This window comes from Pollachius pollachius (genome assembly GCF_949987615.1).
Source record: "Pollachius pollachius genome assembly, chromosome: 13".
In the NCBI taxonomy this organism is placed as follows: Eukaryota; Metazoa; Chordata; class Actinopteri; order Gadiformes; family Gadidae; genus Pollachius; species Pollachius pollachius.
The window spans coordinates 21,479,267-21,492,711 of record NC_136946.1 but is presented as its reverse complement, the minus strand read 5'-3'; positions in this window follow the sequence as shown (position 1 = coordinate 21,492,711).

The window sequence follows — 13,445 nt, the reverse complement described above, 5'->3', positions numbered from 1 at the left end:
ATTCATAAGCGAGAGGATAGTAGGCCCCACAGTTGGAAGAAGTTCTTTAAGAACCTTGGAAGGGAGAGGATCCAACATACAAGTTGTTGGTTTCGATGCCTTTATCACCTTTTCAAGTTCCACCAGAGGAATTGCCTTGAACTCCAAGAAAGTTGCGTCAGAATTCCCCATCCTACTAGGCAGGACCCCATCCTGCCCCACAGGATGTGTAGGACAAGCTGTACGGCAAGCATCAATTTCCTCTCTTATCGATTGAATCTTATTCACAAAGAAATCCATGAATTCACCTGCCATGATGGAAGAACTTACTGTCTCAGTCTGATTCTGAGTCAGACTCTTCACCGTGTCAAAAAGAAACTTGGGATTGTTTCTATTCAAGTTGATGATACGGGAAAAGTAGGCGTTCCTGGCAGTAGTCAGCGCACCCTTATAGGTGAGCAGACTGTTGTGCCATTCAAGATGAAAGACCTCAAGTTTAGTCGAGCGCCATTTGCGTTCAAGGATTCTGCAGCTTCGCTTCATAGTGCGCGTTTCTGCATTAAACCAGGGAGCTGGTTTTTTCAATGATCGTTTTTTAATTACGAGCGGGGCAACTGAATCAATGGCAGCAGACAGGGCAGCGTTGAGGTCATCAGTAAGGCAGTCCACAGAACCCCTATAGTTACAAAGAGGAGCAAGTGAACGGGGTAACTTATCTGCCATCGCTGTAATGGTTGCAGGTGTGATGCGGCGACAGCTGAAAGTTTCGCTTGTCGGGGAGCTGAGGAGCAGAACGCAAGCACCTCAAAGGATCTGAATGTATATCTATTCTTTGGCTTTAAGTTAAGCTTAGAATTAGATATCAGGGCTACTCCACCACCTTTCTTAATTTCTCTAGATACTTGAGCGCTGACGTAATTGGGGGGAGTAGCTTCGTTTAGGGCTAGAAACTCATCTGGTTTTAACCAGGTTTCACAAAGGCCCAGTATGTCGATCTTATTATCAACAATTAGATCATGGACCAAGAGCGCCTTAGATGAAAGCGACCTTATATTCATGAACCCTATTCTGAGTGCTTCCATTTTATTATTTTCAGAGGGAGTCCGATTAACACTCAGCTCTGAAGCGATCAAGGGGATGGTGCGATTTCGACATACTGGTCGCGGCCCTTGCCTGCGGGTTTTACACCTCAAGACAGTGCGAGGCCGCACCACCGTACATATAGGAACAGCGTTATTTTCAGAGGGAGTCTGGTTAACACTCAACTCTGATAAGATTGGCGCAATAAATACACCTTCCTGATAAACTGGATCAGCTAACCTGTTGCTAGCAGGTTTGCTAAGCTCCTGCAACCCAGCGTGCTGTGATTGGATGAGTCACGCCTGGATAAGACATCTGTCTGTTTTTTGACATAATTGAGGCGCCTAACCCAGTAGGGTGTAGGCCGTCTCTCATGAGCACACCAGGGCGGCCCCACAAGGAGGGCCAGTTATCAATGAAACCAAAGCCCTGCTCCGAACTAAATCGTGCCAGCCAGCGATTTAGAGACAGTAATCTACTATAGCGCTCATCATTACCCTCGGGTAGAGGGCCAGAGAGGATTAATCGATGCCGACACATCTTTCTGGCGAAGTCACAAAGCCTAGCTATGTTACTTTTTGTGACCTCAGTTTGTCTCGTCCTAGCATCGTTGGTGCCGACATGAACTACAATGTTGTCGAAAGTAGTGTCGGTGTTTGCCAGCACCCTAAGATTAGCTTCAATGTCGGGAGCCCTGGCCCCGGGTAGGCAAATCATTTTTGCTGGCGAGTGTAGTCTAACTTTACGTGTAACAGAGTCGCCTATGACTAGCGTTTTTACCCCCGAAAAGGACTTGCGAGGCAGGCTACTGACAGCACTCTGCCTCGCAGGTGGTGCTGCCGACAGAATTGCCTTGACGGAGTCGCTGCTAACGATAGCGTTAGCTCTACGAGTCCGCCTGGCGGGTCTCTTCTCTGTACTTTCTGGAGCATCTGTCTTCTTTATGCCCGCCACCCTTTCATCCTCCAACTGACATATACGTTTCTCTAACAGAGCAATCTTATTTATGAGAAAGGCGGAACAAGAGCAACCGGAATCCATGCTTACCGTGGTTGATGCAGACGGAGCTCCAGCGGGGGAAACAGCGAATACAATACAGAGTATGCAGAACAGGTCGTAGATATAAATGCCGGAAAATAGATACAAACCAAGATACAAACCGAGGTAGCAGGTCGACGCTAAGCGTCCTGCTAACCAAACCAAACAAACCAAACCGGCTACCCGGAAGTTGCGTCTGCGGCGTCACACAGCGTCTGCGGCGTCACACAGCAGCCTCGGGTCAGCTTAGTGATCCAGTGGGAAGGGACATCTCTGGGCAACAGGTGGAAGTCCAGTGTGCAGCTACCATGTGTTCCTCATTGACGTGTAACCCAGGCCGTGCGAGCTCACGCCACTCCACACCTGGACTCTGCGTTGTGTTTGGTGTAGGTGTTGGGGGGGGTGCGGAAGGAGGGACACACGGATGGTTTTCTTGATTTATGGCTCGGACCACGCCGCCGTTTATTTCTCTCATTCACAGCTCAAATGTTCAACCTTACGGCAGAGAAACAAACAAAAAAACTTTTAATTTTTAATTTTTAATTTTTTTTTTTTAATTTCCTTTGAAAGTATTCATTATTATTTTGACTCCAGTGTGAAGTTTGCCGACGTTTTTTAAGGTATCTTCTAAAGATCTAGGGTTAGTTAGTCTAGATGTACTACGGCCATACGAACGGCATGTTAATTCACACATGCCATTTTGACAGCACTAATAGTGTTACAATGACCAAAATTAATGTTGTTTACATGTAAATATGATTGTATATTTACATTTGAGTTAAATACAAAACGAAATGCAACATGTTATAGTGGATTGGAAATTAGTTTATTCAAGCTTTATTTATGATATCCATTATTCTTTGTTAATTTATTCAGCCTTTTTATTTCTGTACTTGCAGTTTCACCTTTTCCCTTGCATCCAATAAACCTGTGGAAGTGAGAAATAACCTACAGAGTCCTGGTGTTTGGGAGAGAGTTTAGCTGGCCGTCAGGGTATACCATAGACATACCGAGGACGGAACAGTGAAACAACGGCTATCAAGCAAACAAGATACAGCACAGCAAGTTGGAAGCTAACCGATATGGCATCATCACACGCATCCAGTGGACGACCAATGGAGCATTCTCTACAGTCAAGTGCTACTGGAACCATGCACGCCAGTGAGTCACAGGCTACAGAGGAGAATTTGCATGGAAATACAGCAGCACAGGAGAACCCACACTGCGCATCGTTAAGGACACGCTCGCAAGTATGGCGTTCAGGGACATCCAGCGCATCATCAGCGGGGTCTGCAGCAGCCAAAGCAAGAGCGAAAGCCGAAGCAGCAAAGGCACGCCTATCCTATGCTGAAGAAGAAGCTAATCTGAGGCTACAACAAGCTAAGTTAGAAGCGTCTTTAGAAATACTCAAACATAAAAAAGAGGCTGCAGCAGCCATTGCTGAAGCAGAGGCACTTGAAGCTGCTGCTGATGTAACCAGTGAGAGACATAGTTGTGACCTGAACATAGACTCTGTTCCTATAGAAGCCTCACAACGCACAAAGGAGTATGTGTTCAATCAAATTAAAGAAAAGGATTCAGAATTCCAGTCACGTGATAACAGTGACATACAAGGTGCGCCGGTCCCTAGCCACAACGTGTCACCTCCACCACTAAAGCCTGAAGCCAGTCCTTTCTATCCGCATCAGAACAATGCTACTCCACATCGTCTCGTCTCACAGCAGCCTCACATCAGTGCACGAGAGGACTTCCACGAGCCAGTCAAAAGGTCGCCTGGAGACGTTCGCCTGCCTCACATCAAGTCCAGCGGTGAGCATGCTACTCCTGCACACCACTTCAGACCACAGAATTACACCCAGTCTCCTCACATAGATGATGGCAGCTCACACATAAATGACTTTGTCAGATATCTAGCCCGCCGTGAGCTCGTAGCTACAGGCTTGCTTCATTTCAATGACAAACCCCAAAACTACAGAGCATGGAAGCGTTCCTTTTTGACTGCCATCAGAGGCCTTAACCTGGAACCGAGTGAGGAGATGGACCTTCTGCTAAAGTGGCTCGGGAAGGAGTCAGCAGAGCATATTGAGCAGATAAGAGCAATACACATCAATCGGCCAGAAGCAGGACTGGCCATGGCATGGGAAAGGCTCGAGCTAACATATGGCTCAGCTGAAGCAATCGAAAATGCTCTGTTCAAACGCATTGACTCCTTTCCAAAAATAATAAACCGAGATGGACCTAAGCTGACAAAGCTGGGTGATCTGCTGATGGAACTGCAGGCTGCTAAAGCTGAAGGAGACTTACCAGGCTTAGCTTTCCTTGACACGGCGAGGGGCGTCAACCCAATTGTACAGAAACTCCCATTTCGTCTCCAGGACAAGTGGGTGATGACCGGTGCAGCCTACAAGCGTCAAAACCAGGTAAACTATCCCCCCTTTGGCTTCTTTGTCGATTTTGTCTGCCAACAGGCTCACATTGCAAACGACCCAAGCTTCAGCCTCATTGGCAACACAGACATAGCCCCCAGGACAGAGAAGACAGCGTGGAAACCGAACAGACAGCGGGAAGTCACCGTCCACAAGATGAGGTGTCACCCAGAGCAACATCTGACACGGGTGAGCCTCCAACAAAATACGATTGCGATAAATTGTGTCTGTTGCATAAAAAGCCACACCCTCTCTACAAGTGCCGGGCATTCAGAGAGAAGCCCATTGATGAGCGCAGAACACTCCTCAAAGAAAACAATGTGTGCTTTAAATGTCTCTCTTCCTCATCTCACATAGCAAAGGACTGCAAACTCAATGTCCGGTGTTTTGAATGTAAGAGCGACAGGCACAACACAGCGCTTCACCCAGGACCCGCACCCTGGCAGCAGGAGGCTGATCCTGCTTCTGAGCACGGCGGGGAGGAGGATGAAGCTTCACCGAGGTCCCAGGTCACCAACAAATGCACGAGAGTCTGCGGTGGGGAACTCACAGACCGCTCCTGTTCGAAAATATGCCTGGTCAAAGTGTTTCCAGCTGGCCACAGAGGAAAAGCAGTGAAACTGTATGCGATCATGGATGAGCAGAGCAACAGGTCACTGGTTCGCTCACAGTTCTTTGACATGTTCAACGACCAAAGTTCAAGCGCTCCTTACACACTCAGAACGTGTGCTGGAGTGAAGCAATCAGCAGGCAGAAGGGCCAGTGGCTATGAAGTGGAGTCTCTGGATGGAACTGTTCGCGTCCCTTTGCCAAGCCTCATAGAATGTAACGACATACCGAACAACAGAGAGGAGATTCCAACCCCTGAAGTAGCTCTTCACCATGCTCATCTAAGGTCAGTGGCACACCTCATTCCAGACATTGACCAACAAGCCCCCATTATGCTTCTCTTAGGACGGGACATTATCAGGGTACATAAAGCCCGCAAACAGGTGAATGGCCCTCACAACCTGCCTTATGCACAGAAGTTAGACCTGGGATGGGTCATTGTCGGAAATGTGTGCCTAGGACATGTCCACAGACCGTTGACTATTAGCACGTTCCACACAAACACCACAGAGCTGCAACGGCCCTCTCTCTTTGACTTGTGCCCCAACGTGTTCCATGTGAAGGAGAGGTTCAATGACACCCAGGCCCTCAGTGATCCCCCAGCTGCGTATTCTGAGGACCAGCCTTTCTGTGAAACCGACCACCTTGGATGCACAGTGTTCAGGCGGACCAGGGATGACAACCAGGTGGCTCCCTCCATTGAAGATGCAAGGTTCATGGAGATAATGAAGGAAGGACTGCAAAAAGACTCAAACAACAGTTGGGTGGCGCCATTACCTTTCAAGAGCCCACGCCCACGGCTCCCTGACAACAGGCCCCAGGCGCTGAGACGTCTCATGTCTCTCAAACGTAACTTTGACAAAAAGCCTGAGATGAGAGACCACTTTCTCGCCTTCATGGACAACATGTTTCGCAACAGTCATGCTGAATTAGCCCCCCCTCTCAGCCCAGACAGAGAAAGGTGGTACCTACCAACGTTCGGTGTGTACCATCCGAAGAAACCTAAGAAAATACGCGTGGTGTTCGATTCAAGTGCCCAATACGACAGCGTATCACTCAACAATGTGCTGTTAACGGGACCTGACCTGAACAACACACTACTGGGAGTGCTGATCCGGTTCAGAAGAGAGGCCATTGCCTTCACAGCTGACATAGAACAGATGTTCTATTGCTTCCTGGTAAGAGAAGAAGACCGTGACTTCTTACGTTTTCTCTGGTTCCAGAACAATGACCCCTCCAAAGCCATCGTGGATTACCGCATGAACGTCCACGTCTTCGGTAATAGCCCTTCACCTGCAGTGGCTATTCATGGTCTACACAAGTCTGTTCAAGACAGCGAGTTCCACGTCGACCCAGATGTGCAGCACTTCGTGTTGCATGACTTCTACGTCGATGATGGGCTGAAATCTCTGCCCACAGTTCAAGCTGCCGTTAGCCTGCTAAAAAGGACACAGGATGTGCTCTCCAAGTCGAATCTGAGGCTCCACAAGATTGCAGCGAACAACAAAGAGGTCATGGACGCCTTTCCATCCAGTGACCACGCGAGTGACCTCAAAGACCTTGACCTCCATGCAGACACGCTGCCGCTACAGCGCAGCCTCGTGATTGACTGGAATCTCAAGACAGACTGTTTCCTTTTTAATGTCTCCAGTGAGACCAAGCCTTACACCCGACGAGGTGTCTTGTCCACAATCAATAGCCTCTACGACCCACTTGGATTCGTCGCGCCTGTCACAGTCCAAGGCAAGGCTATCCTGCGCGAGCTCACGGCGGAGAACGGTGACTGGGACGCGCCCTTACCTCCAGCCATGGAAGATGCCTGGACATCATGGAGAGCCTCTCTGTCCGAGCTCGCTGAGCTTTCTATCCCAAGGCGCTACACAGAAGCATCACCGTCAGCAGCGGTAAGAAGAGAACTGTGTGTGTTCTGTGATGCGTCAGTCAAAGCTATCGGTGCTGTATGTTACCTGAAAGTGACAGACAGTAATGGCAACAAGCAGATTGGATTTGTGATGGGCAAAGCCAAGCTAGCTCCCCGCCCTGAACACACAGTACCAAGGCTTGAACTCTGCGCAGCAGTGCTTGCTGTTGAGTTAGCAGACCTTGTCTCAGCAGAACTAGACTTACAGCTTGACGCCGTAACCTACTACTCAGACAGTAAAGTAGTCCTGGGCTATATTGGCAATGAGACCAGACGCTTTTATGTCTATGTCAGCAACCGGGTGTTGCGCATCCGAAGATCCTCCCGACCAGACCAGTGGTGCTACGTACCTACAGACCTGAACCCTGCAGATCACGCAACACGTTCCGTCCCTGCTGGCCAACTGAAGCACACCAACTGGCTGAGTGGGCCCAAATTTCTCTCTAAGCCAGAGCCCAGCATTTCTGAGAGCACGTATGACCTTGTTGACCCGAGCACAGACCCAGACATCCGTCCTCTGGTGTCTGCCTTAAGCACTACAGCCTCAAACAAGCAGCTGGATTCACAACGCTTTGCTAAGTTCTCTACTTGGAAGTCATTAACTCGTGCAGTGACTCGCCTCATTCATATAGCCTGTCATTTCAAGACAGCTCACAGAGAGAACAGAGCATGCAAGGGCTGGCATTACTGCAAAGCTGAATCTACAGTTGAAGAATCAGAGAAGGCGTCAGCTGTAATCATCCGAGCAGTTCAACAGGAAGTCTACAGCCAAGAGACAAAGTGCATTCAAAAACAAGAAATGATGCCAAAAACAAGCCCTCTCAGAAATCTAGACCCGTTCATTGACACACACGGCCTTCTCAGAGTTGGAGGCCGTCTTCATCATGCAAGTCTCGATCAGGGTGAAAAGACACCCCTGATTATTCCTGGCCAGCATCACATCGCCACTTTACTCATCAGACACCACCATGAGCAAATCCATCATCAAGGCCGTCACTTTACAGAGGGGGCAGTCCGTTCAGCTGGCCTTTGGATAGTCGGAGGAAAGAAAAGGGTAAGCAGCATCATCCACCAATGCATAACATGCAGAAGGCTCAGAGCTCCACTCAGCATCCAGAAAATGGCTAACCTGCCAGCCGATCGTCTGTCAACTGATCCTCCATTCTCCAGCGTGGGTCTGGATGTGTTCGGCCCATGGAACGTCTCCTCACGCAAGACCAGAGGTGGTTTCGCTCAAAGTAAAAGGTGGGCAGTGATCTTTACGTGCATGAGCATACGAGCTGTGCACATAGAAGTCATAGAATCCCTTGACACCTCTAGCTTCATCAACGCGCTACGGCGCTTCCTTTCAGTGCGCGGGCCGGTCAAACACATTCGCTCAGACCGCGGCACGAACTTCATTGGCGCCTGTAAAGAATTGAAGATAGCCTCAAACATTAACAGCACTGCGGTAAAGACTTACCTTTCAGACAAGGGCTGCACCTGGTCTTTTAATCCCCCACATGCTTCCCATTGTGGTGGATCATGGGAGAGAATGATAGGGCTGGCGAGGAGGATCTTAGACGCAATGTTCCTCCAGCTGAAAGACAAGCTCACCCACGAAGTGCTGGTGACTTTCATGGCAGAAGTCGCAGCGATCATCAACGCCAGGCCACTTCTTCCAGTAAGCATGGACCCTGATGACTCGTTCATACTCACGCCAGCTGCTCTTCTCACACAAAAGATAAACATTGTCCCTGCTCCTGCGGGTGAGTTTGGAGTTGCAGACCTCTACAAGGCCCAGTGGCGACAGGTTCAGCACCTGTCCAACACCTTCTGGGACCGCTGGAGGAAGCAATTCCTCCCAACACTGCAGGCCCGCAAGAAATGGCAGTCCACTCAGCCAAACATCCAGCCTGGAAGCGTTGTTCTCCTTAAGAACAGCCAAGTACCAAGAAACGAATGGCCTCTTGGACTGATTGCACAGGCCTTCCCTAGCAAAGATGGAAAAGTGTGCCAGGTTGAGGTGAAGGTCATCAAACCAGGCGGGACTAGCCTCTTTCTCAGGCCAGTCAATGAAGTGGTTTTTCTTCTACCTCCAGAGGCACAGTAAACAGACTGTTTAAGACAAAAAGATGTGTTGTGCATGGACTTTGGGGTGACGTGTATCCACGTCAGGCGGGGAGTGTTTTGTTATGAGCAAGAAAACATCTTAAAAGCATTTGAAGTTTCATGTTTAATGTTTAAAAAGATATGTTTTACATTTAGTCAGCATTTCTGAATTCTTATGTGTTTGGGCAATATGCATTTCCTATGTGTTCCTATTTAAGACGTTGTCACTTTAAGATCACATGATTCGAATTGGCCTATCGCGTGACCCTTCATTCACTCACGTTCTAACTGGTTCCGCATTTCATTAAGTCAAGTGAATCTAATGCAATCCAATTGAATCTGTCAACATCTTATGTTTAACGTAGCATCGTTGGTATGTATTCTTTGTATTTTAATTTCCTTTGAAAGTATTCATTATTATTTTGACTCCAGTGTGAAGTTTGGTGACGTTTTTTAAGGTATCTTCTAAAGATCTAGGGTTAGTTAGTCCAGATGTACTACGGCCATACGAACGGCATGTTAATTCACACATGCCATTTTGACAGCACTAATAGTGTTACAATGACCAAAATTAATGTTGTTTACATGTAAATATGATTGTATATTTACATTTGAGTTAAATACAAAACGAAATGCAACATGTTATAGTGGATTGGAAATTAGTTTATTCAAGCTTTATTTATGATATCCATTATTCTTTGTTAATTTATTCAGCCTTTTTATTTCTGTACTTGCAGTTTCACCTTTTCCCTTGCATCCAATAAACCTGTGGAAGTGAGAAATAACCTACAGAGTCCTGGTGTTTGGGAGAGAGTTTAGCTGGCCGTCAGGGTATACCATAGACATACCGAGGACGGAACAAAATAATTTATTTCATTTCTTTATTCAGTGGGCATAGGCTATTCAATGTTTGGGGTCTATGTTAGCAGTGTACCTATTATAGCAGAAAGACAGGAACTGTATAGCTAATATGTACACTTCAATATTTGTTTATTTATCGCAAGTCATATCTCATCGCAATATTGAACAATGGTATCGCACATCGCAGATTTTCCTCATATCGTGCAGGCCTAACGTGTAGCATATAGCAGACGCTCGCAGCCATAGCACGCTGTAGCGGTGGACTTGCCCTGGCATGCTGTTACGTATTTTAAGCACATAAGCTGCATTACCTCCACATAGCCACAAGGAAGCAGGATCAAACATATAAGCTGTAATTACTATACATGCCACAAGGGGAGCAGGACCACAATATAAGCTGCAATAACTACTCCAGCCACAGATGGCAGCACCTTTAGACAGGTGAGGAAGCCCCGGGGGGCTGGAAGATAGCGCTGCGGTATTTCTCTCCACGCGTGTTAAATACAATTCCCTCCTTTTGCTTCATAGTTACCATACCGAAATACTTTAACAAAATAAAGTGAGTTAAAAGCGACCCGGATTTAACTACTTTCTTCAAGAACACGACAATGCGCACACCGGCTCAGTTCGTCATGACGTAACGGTTCACATAAGCACTTTCATTGGGTTTTATAAAATCAATTTGTCAAGATAAATGAAAGTAAATTTATTTTGAGAAATTAATGAGTTGTTAAAAGCTGTTGCTGTTTTTATCTTTGTGTGACTTAATTAACACCACATGGAAAGGAAATTAATTTAGTGGAAGAAATTTACATTTAAAAAAAAGAGTAGCCTACTATGGATTTCACCATTGAAACACTTTTTACAGTGTACACAGTACCTTAGGGCTTGGTATTGCTGGGTACAGATACCAGTAGTGTGCTTTATTCTATACTTAACAGGGCTCTCAAGTTTCACGCATTGGGCGTGAGACACACACATTTCAACCCATTCACACGCTCACACACCACACTATGTATTTCTCACGCAGAGAAAGGACCAGGATAACGCCCACAAAGTTGCGCCGCTATTTTTACAACAGTGGAACAGGTAGGATTCAAGTGGGTTCCCCATACAGTAGGGTGACCAGACGTCCTCTTTTGCCGGACATGTCCTCTTTTTGAGACCTAAAAATGTGTCTGGGCGGAATTTCGAAATTGTCCAGGATTTTATTAAAGCGTCAAACATGTTCACATCGAATTTGCGTTGCATTTCTTTGGGTCATTCACAAACTAGTTACGCCTCGTGCCCACTGCACCGTCAGTCAAAGGACGTCGGAAGGCGTGGCTGACGGATGGGGGAGCTTTCCAGGGTCGTCAGAGCCTGAGTAGTGTCACAGTGCCAACATTTGCATACGCGATCTGATTGGATGACGGATCTGTCGCTGCCGAAAAAGTTGAACATTTTTCAACTTTTTGACGGCGCCAAAGGCTCCAACTGAGCGCACTGATCCACAATGCATTGCACATCCGTCCCCATTCAAAGTCAATGGGTATCAGTCAACGGACGGATGCAGTGGGCACGAGGCGTTAGGCTACGCCGTCGATCCCCTACTCAGTTCTATTCGCTTTGAATTGGTGGAAGTGAGAAGGGGGAGTGGTGAAGTAGAGCCTTCGGGTTGCATGGTTTGATTGTAGAGTTATCCTCATGTTTTGTATTTATTTTTTTACTATTATTGTTTCATAGGGACAAACATTAACAGATTTCTCCTACGGGGTATTGACAAAGTTGTATCTACTGAACAGAAAGAAACACAAAACAAGAAAAAAAAACACACTTTACTTTACACAATTTACCACAGCATTAGCCTACTGAGTGCCACAGATATATTTTAAGCATTGCACTGAATGCCACATAAATATGTAATTATGTTTTTTCCGTTTGCAACATTCAAAAGTACAGGGAAAAGTATATTCCTCTACTGGTGTTACATAGGCCAATAGACATTTTGAGGCAGTGTTGCTTCTGCAGGGCCATTAAAGCACATTTTCATACATTAGTCACTGTTGACACATTTGTATCAGTCACATGTTACTATGCTCCCCCGCCAAATCTGGTCACCCTAATTTATCATATCAGACCCCCGTCCCAACCCTTAACCAAACTGCCGCCGCACCCGACAAAATCTCACTCTGAACTCAGTTCAAAACTTGAGAGCCCTGCCTTAATTTAAAAGAAAGTAGAAAAACAGCTACATACTAAAAGTTTACTTAGTACATCATTTCAAAAGTATAGTTGAAGCATAATATTTGTTCACCATATTAATCTCCACTGATCTACTTTCAAGATAAAGATTAATCCAGAGGTAGGCACTGAAGCTCTAAGATCATCTTAAGTGCTTAGGTTAGTCTATTTAAGGGATAGGTACGTAATGAATGGTACGTATTACAGAAAGCTTTCCAAAAGCATAGCATAAGCATGAACCAGCATGCTACTGAAGCTTAAGCTACCGTAAGTAACCAATTCACTAAGCAAGGTCAGTTGTATTTGGGGCAACTATATCAGGGCTGCTAATAAGGTAAAGTTATATTGTTGAAACCTAGCATACAAACAGCCTACTAAAGCCTACCCAACGCGATTTTTGTTTCAATAAAATCCTGGTTAAAATTTAACACACTAGAGATGACCAGTTAGCCTTGTAACCGTTTATCTTACCTGAGGTAATGGACGGTTACGGCGCGTCCTCTTGAGGAGACGCTGGCCCATCTTGGCCTTGCGAACACGGTGCAGCGTCCCGCCCTTTGGATTTCTCCATGCTTAATGAGGTGCATGAATCAGGTCGCTCGAATTACATGGGATTGCAAACGGAAGCATTATAATCCTCCCGCAGTTATTTTTTATCAGACACCACATGCGTGTAGTGAAGTCCAATTTTGAACTCCTTGGTGTCGTTGCTTCTCAGCACGCTGAACAGCCAGGTCCGGCAGACACGCAACGCTCAACCTAACTACAGACCGTATGGGTTGTCGCTGCTGCGGTAATGGGCCAATCACACGGCGCATAAAATCGAAGAACGTTGGGGTGATCGGCTGCAAGCAATATCATAAAAAGAAAATAGATAGTAATTTAAAAAGTGTAGAATGCAAGTATCGTTTGAACGGAGAAGTTTCGATGCTACTTAATACTGGGTTGTTTCGGTCGATACCTTGCTACCAATACCCAGCACTACAGAACCTGTACTATAATGTTCTGAACCTAGTAGTTCTGAACCTGACATACATAAAGCGATATCCTTCTGTCAAGAAAGTCTTTGTGCATTAATAGATGATGGTAACAGTCCTATACAAGTCCCAGTGGTGCAAATAATGTACACTTATTATACGTGTACTATAACACTACTACCAAGTCTTTGAGATTAAATACATGCATTTGAAGTGAACTAAAGAACAACATAAAAAAAA